General features: G+C 41.2%; 1 pseudogene; it reads right to left on the reverse strand.

The window, feature by feature from the left end:
- Nucleotides 1–4,217: 4,217 nt before the first annotated feature.
- On the reverse strand, nt 4,218–4,711 carry LOC101653382 (annotated as a pseudogene).
- Nucleotides 4,712–11,780: the final 7,069 nt, after the last annotated feature.

Here is an 11,780-nt window from a genome sequence, read left to right on the forward strand (position 1 = left end):
CTGTGACTATGAAAGGACAGGATGATAGCAGACCTTGATCTGGAGAGAGAGGGGTGGGGGGTGGGGGGTGCAGGGGGGGGCAGGCAAGAATCTATATGTGCTGGGAGGAAAGGTTATGGCAAAAAAATGCCTATATTAAAAAAGAAAAATGGCCTCACATTGGTCATTGACACCAACAGCTGGAACAAATAGAAAAGGAAAGGAAAATCTTCCAAAAGCTGCTGGAAAAGGAAACAAGGAAAATAAAAATAGAAATAAGAGAAATAGGAAAACAATGGAAAGATTCAACAAAACCAGAAGATGGATCTCGAAGTGGATCAATAAAAGAGAAACCGTGGGTAGACTGACAAAAGAAAACACACAATGAGGCACTCATCTTAGGAAGTGAACATGAAAACAGGACAACCAAGCAAATAAAGATTCAGAAAATTATAAATGAGTATAATGGACAATTTAACTCCAGAAAATTAGTAAATAAAACAAGAATTTTAAAAACCTTTTAATCAAACTACTAATCCAAATTAACACAAAAGGAGAGATGAATGCTGTCATAAAAAATGGCCAACAACTGCAACAAAAGCCCCAGAAAAGTGAACTCCACCGGAGAAGTCAGAGAAGAGCTGATAACAATCCCATGCAATCTCTTCAGAAACAGAAGAGGAAGGAACAGATACTTTGTCTGACGTCAGGGCAGCCCTGATACCCAAGCCAGGCAAAAATATCACAAGAATGAAATTATAGACCAATGTATGCTATGACCACTGGTACAAGTATTTTCAACACAATTCTAGTCTTCAAATCATAAAAATATAATCAATCATGCATGGGAGGCACATAGGATTTAAGAGTAGATCAAAATTATAAAATCTATCACTGTAATCTCTCACATAAGTAAAACAAATGACAAGCATTGTATGAAAGTATCGATTGCTGCAGAAAAGTCACGCAATAAAATATAACAGCCATTCATGATAAAAATTCTCCATGAATAAGATCTGCTTTGCAAAACCTCTTTAAAGTTTTGGGGAGAAAGAATGTGGCTTTTAGGAATACCGTGTTCCTGACACAAGCCGTGGTCTTTTCATCCCAATTTCAGTCCATGCGCTGCAGAAGCGAGCACAGCCCTGGGGTTTTCCATCACCGCGTATGATGGTTGGACAACGAATAGGATAGACCGCGGAAGAGTTGATGCATTTGAATTATGCTACTGGTGACTGATATTGAAAGTAGCAGGGACTGTCAGAAGAACCAAAAATCTAAGACTCTAAATGCAGCGAACAACATCTGTAACAATGAGCCTTTGTAAGGATGGCACAGGCAATGTTTAGTTCTTTTGCATAATTCATGGCTATGAATTGCACTAACAGGATGGCACATAGAAACAACAATAACAATAAGCACTTTGATGTCACTTTACCCAGGGTTATTGGATCTGGGCTTTGCTTTAGCATAGATAAACTCTAGATATTTGGAATTTCATTCATAATGGAGAGATCATATTACTGAGACCACACGAGAGGATTTGTACTAATTAGCTGGAGTTATTTAAGAAAGAAAACCACCACTTCATTGGATATCAATTGATCTCCAGGGGCTCATGAAGCAATGGATCATGTCTGTACAGTCAGACATCAAGGATACCTAGGTCAAGAAGCCAACGACAGTTTTGGACACAGAAGCTCACAGGTTTCCTGATGGGTGAAAAACACGCATCCATGGAAAGTTAGCATTGTCCTCCTTAAGCCACAGACGCTGCAAGTCGGGGTCCCTTCCAGACTTCACACGATGCATCTCTGTGTTCATAGCTTGTTTTCCTATAATAAATAAGTAGTCATAAATATAGTACTTCCTGTGAGGTCTGTGAATTGTTCTGCCTATTTTTGAACCCAAAGGAGTCGTGAGGTCCAACAAATCAGAAATGAGAAGACCGAGCCCTTCAGCATATGGTTCATATCCAGAGGGGGCAGGAGGTCCTTCTAAATTTATAACTAGCAGCTCAAACCAGGGAGGTCACAAAGTTTGCAGAAGGCATCCTAAAGCAGTATTAGGAAGTCCACAAACTTGAACTAGCAGGTCAGAAATGAAAGTATCATATGGATTTCTAAATGTGTGGCTCACAGCTGAAGACTCAGGATTACTTGGAAGTGTGGGTGAGTGTGTCCTTTAATTCATGAGGTCTGATGAAGTTTTGAGTGTAGGGTCAGAGGAAGCAATGCTGTAGAGGCAGCTAGTGTCAGAATTGATCAGAAAAAAAAAGTAGATCAGAAGAGGATTTGGTATTTTATGTACCTTGCTTCAGCTCCAGTAAGATTCATCTCAATATTGCTAATTAGTGCATGGGCACACATACACACAGACACACACACCTTATTGAACAGGTGTTGGACTCAGTAAAAAGGTATGATTTCTGAAAGCTTGTAATTACACCACATTATCTTAGACTCTGCTTCTGTGCATCCTGGGAAATATCTAGTGACAAATTAGTTAGGAGCACAGTCTTAGAGGGTTGATCAAGTTGGAATTGCTTCTTTAACAGCTCCCTTTCCACACGTGGCTTAATTTAAATTCTTCAATAAAAATTACCTATGGCTACATGGTAATGACTCAAGGAGTTGCTTCAGGCTCGATTACCTTCAAATCCTAAGCCCTTTTGCTCTGGTTGGTTGCCCTAAATTCAGCTTCTTTCCTAATTCTGCCCCATTTGAATGCATGGCAGTTTTATTTTTGTGATTACCTGCAGCTTTATACTTTCCAGCTTAGAAGTTACAAGTGGCCGACTTGCTGCCTTGAAGGCCCTTGGGACCTTTCCTCCAAGTCCCCCTGGTCTTTATAAAAATGGACATCTAAAGTGACTTTTAGATGGACACATAAATTTTGAGGTCAACTAGAATGTAATCTCCAAGGGCAGGTATATTGATACTGGTGTACTCTGATACCTGGAACGATGTGTTCATGGGCAGGATGTATTTGTTGAATGAATGATTGATAGACTGGGGTTTTACAGAAATAATTTTTTTTCAATGCAAAACAAGGATCTGTGCCCAAGTTGCAGGTTCTTCCTAATAGACTTCATTCTTTACAATTAACTTTTGGTGAGAAAACCAAATGTAGTCACTAAAATATTTAATACTGCATGAAATACTAATTTGGAGGTAAATCTGCACCTACTTTGACAGTGTGAAGTTATAGTTGCTTGCAATCCTCGGTGATCCTGCTTTCTGATAAGCATATGCTTGATTGTAGCTCAGATTCAGTGACTCCCTTGTAGGGAAGAAAATAAAGTACAAGGAACCTCTGGAAACACTTTGAGCCAGATTCACTTAACGCTGTTACTATTAGGTTTCTAAGCCCTTGGAATTGGTATGAGATGCCTGTTTTTGCCTTATTGTGCTAAAATATGGAATAATTTGTTAAGGAAATTTAAAGAAGCACCTAAGAGAACATAATTTTCAGCATTTACTCTAGACAAAATATGTTAAGGTAATAGGGAGGGGATCAAGACAGCTATAATAATGGAAATGGTAGCAATGCTAATCCATTGTGAAAAGTGTAACCAATGTCATGTATAAAAATTGTATAAAAACTGCTAAATGAAGGCCTAATTTTCTACATCATTAAAAAACAAAATAAAATATTTTAAGGCAAAATAGATAATGAATATAATAAGCTTCTATAATTACATAAATTACAAATGACCCTCTACCTTTGTGTCTATGTACAGACTATGTATTTTATACTTTTAAGGCTTTTAAATGTAAAGGAGGATGGGTGTGTTAGTCTGGGTCCTTTCAAGAAACAAATCCACAGAAACTCATGTATAAGAGAGAGTTTTATATAAAGGTTAAGTGTGCATCAAGAAAACATCCCAACCCAGTGCTGCCCAAGCCCACAAGTCCAACATTAACCCATATGTACAACACCAATCCACAAAGTCCTCCTCCATCCCACAAAACAGACACAATGATGCCAACTGCAGGAGGAAAGCCAAGTCAGTGAATGTGTAAACATCTCAGCGCTGGCAGGGGTCTCCGCACAGCTGCTCCAGCACCCAGGGCTGCATCGGGATAGGTCCATGTGGCTTCTCCTCCGGGATGTCTTGCAGGAAGTAAGCTTTGCCAGCTGAAGCAGGGAACTGGCTAAGGCAGCTGCACCCTGGTGTGACCATCACAAAGCAAGATACCCGAGAACTAGAAAGGTGAGGCTTAGAAGCAGTCCAGTTACTGTCTGCTCTTTAATGTTTTAACTAACCATCCCATTGCCTCATCAAGTCCAGTGCCTTTGGTTGCTGAAGTTTTGAATATTTGCCATTTTTGGTCCTTCAAGGCAGGTAACCCAAGTGAATTTGCCATCTCTGAGGGAGTCATGCCCTGTTCCATGTCCTGCTTATTTGCAAACACCACTAAAATGGATTCTCACAACTCTTCTTCTTCCAGCAAGGCAAGTAACTCTGATTTGGAAATGCCAATTCGGTCTCGGTCACAACTGTCTGCAACATAAATAACCGCATCTGTGTTTGAATAACAGCATCATCAGTACAGCCTGATACTTGTTTGTCCTCCTAAATCCCAGACTTGAAATTGAAGGGTTTTGTAATCTGTACAAGAATGTGTTTTATTTCTGCTCCATCTAATCCCAAGATTAAGACCCTCATTTCCCAAGTTCCAAACAGACTGGAAAAAATACTTGAGAAAAAGCCACCCATGCTGATGAACCGCCTCTCTGTCTTCGCCAATCCTCAGAAACAGGCCCCGGCCTTGGCGGTGCCTCCTATTCAGGCCTCAGATGCACTGACACTAACCTCCACCTCCGCTTCATGAGTTAGCTAGTTCATTGTGCCAACCTGGCCAATAAACACATGTGGGGTTAGTTGAAAGGCGGAGGGATACATGGCTGTGAGCCTCACCTTTCTAGTTCTCTGTCTCCCGCTCTCCAATGGTTGGACCAGTGTGCAGCTGCCTTAGCCAGTTTCCTGCTTCAGCTGGCAAGGCTCACTTCCTGCAAGACCCCGATGCAGCCCTCGGTGCTGGAGCAGGCTGGAGACCCCTGCTAGTGCTGAGATGTTTACACATTCACTGACTCGGCTTTCCTCCTGCAGTCGGCATCATTGTGTCTGTTTTGTGAGAGGGAGGGGGACTTTGTGGATTGGTTTCGGACATATGGGTTAATGTTGGACTTGTGGGCTTGGGCAGCACTGGGTTGAGATGTTTTCTTTATGCACACTTAACCTTCATATAAAACTCTCTCTTATATGTGAGTTGCCTTGGATTTCTTTCTCTAAAGTACCCGGGCTAACCCAAGAATCGGAAAGGCGAGGCTCATTGAGCCATTTTCCCCTCCACCCTTCAATTAACCCCACGTGTTTATTGGCCAGGTTGGCACAATAAACTAACTCCCTCAATGGGCATTAAAAAAACAACAATGAAGCCAGGAAGTGCCCCATGGAAGGAATGGGGTGCAGTATATTATCCTGAGTGAGATAAGTCCATCACAAAAGGACTAATATTGTATGAGGCAATTGTTATAAAGCAGTCAAAATAACTTCAAAATTCAGACTTTTATTCCAAAGGGCACAGCCTTTGGAGGTTCCTGAAGGAGGGAGGACAAGGGATGAAAGATGAAGCGATAGAGGATGACAGGTGTTACCTTTGGTAAAGGAGTTTTGTCAGTCACATTGATCAGGGTTGACTTGAAGAGTCAGTCTGCTATTATTGTATAATTGAAATATAATGTAGGTAGAAGAATCATATTCTTTGTGCAGATGTAACTTAGCTAGAAATCCTCCATAGCTGTGACCCTGAGCTAGACCCATATATCTTTTTAAAAATTTTAATATTCATTGGGAGTTAATACAAATATAATACCATTCCATAGTTCAATCACGTCAAGCAGTGTTTTACAATTGCTACCACTATCAGTTTCCAAAGCTTCTTTTTCTTCTTAGACTCCTTAACATTGTCTTTTACAGTGCCACCGCTACCCCCACCACCACTATACCCTCCACCCCCACCACAAAACCCTTATTTGATTTGCTACCCCTATAGGTTCATCAATCCTGGGTTTCATATACCAAAAAATAGAAAATTATATAACACGACTTCAAGTGGGTGACCCCCAGTGACATAGAACTTGTGAACTAAATCCTAATATGAACAACAACAACAACAAAATACCCAGAAAATGTTGAAAACCAGATCAGGTCCAGTGTGTATCAAAAGGAGGATCAATTGACAAAGTTTTAACTGGTCAAGTCAGGTTTATCCTTTTGATCTTCTATACTCATCTCTCCAATGCACTCCACTTTCCTCCCATCCCTCAATTCTACATAGAGGGAGCTCATCAGAGGCTTATTTCCTATGTAGTTTCCAAAAACATATCTTGGGTTCTCACTGTCATCTATAGCTTCTGCAAACCAGATTCTCACAAATTAGGCTCTGATACAAATACTGACTTCAGATTATATGATTTACAATCCTTTGGTGGCTGGTGATGGTGTGCTTCTTCCATGTGAATTTAGTTGAGGTAAAACCCAAAGCTGTCAGGATCATCAATGAGAAAGCTGAGACAGATCGAAGTGCCCTAGCGCAGGGCATACATGGGCTATCAGAGATAGCAAAAGAAACTCACTCTGTGAAAGACAAAAGAGGCGGGTGGGACCTATTAAAAATACAACACGGTGTACATCGAAAGACTTCATTCAGAGCGTAAAAAGAGGGTCCGTGGATTGGGAAAAGATATTTATTAATGACATAATGGAAAAGGACTATTTAGTAAAATTATTTTTTAAAAATTACAAGCTTACCACAAGGTAAAAAACTAATAACCCTCTAAGAAGGTGGGAAAAGAACAATTCACAAAGAATGACACTCAAATGGCAAATACACGCTAGTTGTCTGGGAAATGCAAGTGAAAACACCCATGATGTACCATCTGACATCCATGACTGAAGCCCAATTTAAGACAAAATAAAGAAAAGTCTGAGAACAAGGAATTCTGTAGCGGGTATAGTGACATTGGAACCCTTATAAAATGCTGGTGGGCTTGTAAATACAAACAGCCACAGAGGAAGGCAACATGGCAATTCCTAAAATAGATGGCAATTGAAATACCATATGAGATATGACCCAGTAATACCATTGCTGAGCACAAACCACCCCTCCCACACACGCAAAAAAAAAAAAAGAAAGGAACAAAGAAATCATGAACAGACGTATACTTCCCTATGCTCATTGCAGCACAATTCCCAATAGCAAGAAGCTGGAAATAGCCTAATTCCCATTAGTAGAAGACTGTATTAAAAAAAACACCTCTGGTATATAAACAGAATACTACTCATCTCTAAAAAACAACGATTAAAAACATGAAACACCTCAACTCATGGAGGGATCTGGAAGACATTATGCTGAATGAAGTTAGTCAAGCCCGAAAGGGCACATATTTTGAGTCCACTGCTGTGGGAACAGGCACAAGCTCAGGCATTTAGGGCACCCATTCTGCTGACCAGGGGTGGCAGACAGCCTGGTAGAGAGCCTGATCAGTACCAATGGGCCACCCACCATCCCCTCTAGGTAAGTATTTTGAAGGTCACTTTGCCAGAGGGTGCCTCACGTCAGCTGGGGTCGGATGGTCAAAGGAGGGGAAGGGGATGCTCATTCCTGAGAGGCCCTCATGTAATCTGTGATGAGGTCCCACCTGGACCAGTAGACAGCCCTTTCAGAAGGATGAGGGCTACTGAGGGGGAAAAACAAGTCCGGAGAGGGTAAAGGGAGCAAGCAGGTCTGAGAAACATAAATGTGAGTCCGTTCATAGGAAAAGAGGGAGGAGCGACCTCCAGCTAGGGGGTGGAGGCGTGATGACTAAACATGCTTTTTGGGTCTCTAAGTATAGGGAGGGGGTCTTTGGTGATATGCACTGAATGGACCACGTGGACCTGGGCTTCTGGATGTATCCCAGGGACCCAAGCCAGGGTGCTAGGGAACACTGCAACACTGGATCCTGGATCTTCAAGGCACAAAGCATGCCACAGAGGCTACATCAAGGGGATCCGATGCAGAAACTCCATTGGGTAAACTGGACTCTGCCTCAGGTACACTTGTAACCTGAGGATTTAAATGGGAAAATACATGGTGTCTGAGGAAGTGAAAGACAGCTGTCCCAGGCCTGTTGAACTCTTAGCAGGCGGACACACATGGTCTTGTTACATCAATGCTGTATTAAGATATGCACTAATCTGACATTTCCTGTGATGGACATTCTCAGTGATTATTATTGTAAATTTACCTGACAATTACCCCCGTGTTTGTGTTAATCGCGCCCCCCAAGAAAGGATTGATTCTGTACAAGTGAGTAATTCAGGTATTGTGATGTGGAGTTAGCCTACATTGGCCCAATATCCTTCTCTCAACAGGGCTTTAAAAATTAGTACCGGGGGCTAACCAAAGACAATATTAAGGAAAGATGGTTATGCCCCAGTGGGGTGACGCAGAAGACTCTACTCTAAATTAACAAGGAGGTTTTGAAAGGAAGCCAAAGGCAGAAAGAAAACAAGCAAACATACAAACAAAAGCCATGAGCTCTCTGAACTAGTTTGGGACTCACACTGAATCCTAGCTCCAATTTAAAAGAAATTCATTCATACATCCTGGGCCTCCCCGATACTCGCCTTCAGGAAAAGAACACAGAAGATAAGGGTGCTATTGTAAAATGTGGGGAAGAAATAGATGGTTCCCAGGTTTGAGATAAAATAGCATCTGGGGTCTGAAAGGCTGGTCTCCTAACAAGCAGCCATCTAAGTTAGTTTCTGTGGTACTTACAAAATCTGGTGTCACTTTTAAGGATTAAAAGTTTAGGGGTGGAGTCTAGGCTGTCAATCAGGGTATAGTCAACGAGGCCTCTATGTGGGCATGGCTTTCCCCTAAGAATTCGGGGAATTCCTGTTTTTCCTCGTTGGAAGTGGGAGACACTCTCTCTCTGGACTCACTCCCTTGGAGACTCTCTACTGACAAGGCTGACTTCCTGTGTGACATCTCTGAGGAAAAGCCACATGGACCTACCCTAATGGAACCAATGAAGCCAGGTAGAGACTCCTGCCAGTGCTGAGATGCTCACAATACCACTGAATACACAAGATTTTGCACCCACAGGCCTGTGATCTTCTTGCACTTGGCGTCATTGCATGTGTTTCATGAGTCTGAAGAGGATAGATTGGTATTGGACATATGAGCTAATATTGGACTTAAGGACTTGATCTGGACTGGGCTGGGAGGTGTTCTCAATATTCAATTGCTCTAGTGTATAAACCTCTTTCTGATAAGTCTCTCTGGATTTGTTTCTCTAGGCAACACAGGCTAACACAGTCTCCTCTGTCTTGTGTCATAGAATACCCTGTGATAGTGTCCAGACTTCCTCCCTCCCCTCAGGACATACATACCTGGCCTGTCTCCTTCAGTTTTAGGGTCCCTAAGTAATGGAAGCTCTGTAACGTAAGATCTTTGTTCAAACAAAACATTGTTTTCCTGGTTTTTACTTCTCACTTGAAGATTTGTGTCTGGAAGAGCTGTTTCATTCAGCCTATATATATATATATATATCCTGTGAGAACAAAGGGAGGGGATACTGGCATTTGGAAGAAGGCTACCCGTTCTTCTATCTCCTGCATGTGAAAATAAAACTTAGAATCTTGCAAACCCACCTGGTTTCTGTAATCTAGCAACTGTGACTGGCAATATGGGCTCTCTTGGTGCCCACCCTACAAGAACATGCGAGAGAAGGGAAATCAAAGGAGAAAGAGTTGAGCAAGTTCTGGGTTAAGGGGCTGGATGACAAGTAACTTAAACTGCTTATAACCAAACTGATGGTTGGAAATGTAGGCCCCCACCCCTCACCACCCACGCCTGATTCACCATAATTTTTTTTTTCAAGTTGGCAGTTTTATTGACATATAATTCACAAAACATACAATTCAACAGTTCAAGCACCTGAAGAATTGTAAAATCGTCACCACAATCAATTGTAGAACATTTTCTTCCTTCTTTTCCTCGTTGTTATTAGCTCCCTATTTTCCCCCAACCTCTCCTGGAAGAATGCCATTTTTTTTAATAGAAGGGGGAGCTATGACTATTTTGATGGACAGTTGACTGGGTAGATTTGCATAAAGAAATCCTTTAGTTCAGTCACTGTTTATCTTTGACTTTAAAAAAAAATCATTTTATTGGGGCTCATACAATTCATCACAGTCCATACATACATCAATTGTGAAAAGCACACCTATACATTTGTTGCCCTCATCATTCTCCAAAAAAAATTGTTTTAAGAAAGGATGGAAATCGTCATTGTGATATTCTCCAGCCATTGCCTTTTGTCTTGGTTTACGTTTCAGTTTCTTGAGTTATCTGGGGCTAACAGAGCAAGACAAAGCACCGCTGCAAAACCACGGAAAATTTGTAGAACAAAAATATCAAGATCTGAAGCGATTGTTTCTCCACGTATCCGTCACGAGTCTGAAGGCAGTATGTCCAGCTCTCCAGGCCGTCCCTCCGGAAGTCTGTGCTTTCTGATGTGGCAGCTTTGAGAGACTCCTGCTGTCTTTCTGTGAACTACTCTGTGAGATGGGGAACAAAAGAAAATCTGAAACTGCTTACATTTTTCTTACTAATACAGTTATCCATTTCCTTAATTTTTTTCACCATCCTGTGGCCCTTGAGAAAATCTATCAATATTTTCCTTTTGTAATAAAAAAGCAAAACAGAAAAAAACCCAACAAACTACAGTCACGATACCTTTCTAAACTTGAATTTTACTGGCCAGTAGATTCCCCTCAGAAGTCACTGTTTTTATTGGACTTTGTTCTGTGGATCATATTGGTAAATCCCAAGACCTATCTCTAGTTAAAATTTGTTTCCATAACAACCACCTTAGTTGATACAATCTTGATTGAAGACCCATGGAAAGATCAACTCTTCAAGATTTATAAACAGCATTTAAGAAGAAAATATTTCTTTTGAAGGCACTCTAAACATACTAAGACAAATGAATTCATGAGAAAACTCTCTACTTAATTACAGAGATATATTTAAGAATGGTTTCTTTGGGATAAACTGGTGCATGAATGAATACTTTATGTACTTTCCATTGTAAATATTTAGAAATAGAACTTGAGGCTTTGATATATGTGAAAGTCTGAATGAGGTCTAGCCACTTTTAGGAAACATTCCTCATAAAACATATGTTTTAAAAATAATTTTATTGGGGGCTCGTACAATTCTTATCACAATCCATACATACATCCATTGTGTGGAGCACATTTGTACATTTGTTGCCATCATCGTTCTCAAAACATTTGCTTTCTGCTTGAACCCTTAATATCAGCTCCTCATTTTTCCCCTCCCTCCCCGCTTCCCCCACCCTCATGAGCCCTTGATAATTTATAAATTATTTTATTGAGGGCTTGTACATTTCTCATCACAGTCCATACATACATCCATTGAGTCAAGCACGTATGCACACCTGTTGCGCTCATCAATCTCAAAACACCTGCTCTCCACTTCAGCCCTCAATATCGTTTGCTCATTTTCCCCCTCCCTCCGCCCTCCCCCTCCCCCTCCCTCCTGAACCCTTCATAATTCACACATTATTATAGATTTGTCATAAGTTACCCTATCCGACGTCTCCCTCCGCCCTCTTCTCTGCTGTCCATTCCCCAGGGAGGAAGCTATACTTAGATTCTTGTAATTGGTTTGCTCCTTCTACCCCACATTCCCTTCATCCTACAGGCATCGCCCCTC

The sequence above is a fragment of the Echinops telfairi genome, unplaced genomic scaffold (genome assembly GCF_000313985.2).
Source record: "Echinops telfairi isolate 266 unplaced genomic scaffold, ASM31398v2 ScPeMD7_7410;HRSCAF=8448, whole genome shotgun sequence".
Taxonomy (NCBI): domain Eukaryota; kingdom Metazoa; phylum Chordata; class Mammalia; order Afrosoricida; family Tenrecidae; genus Echinops; species Echinops telfairi.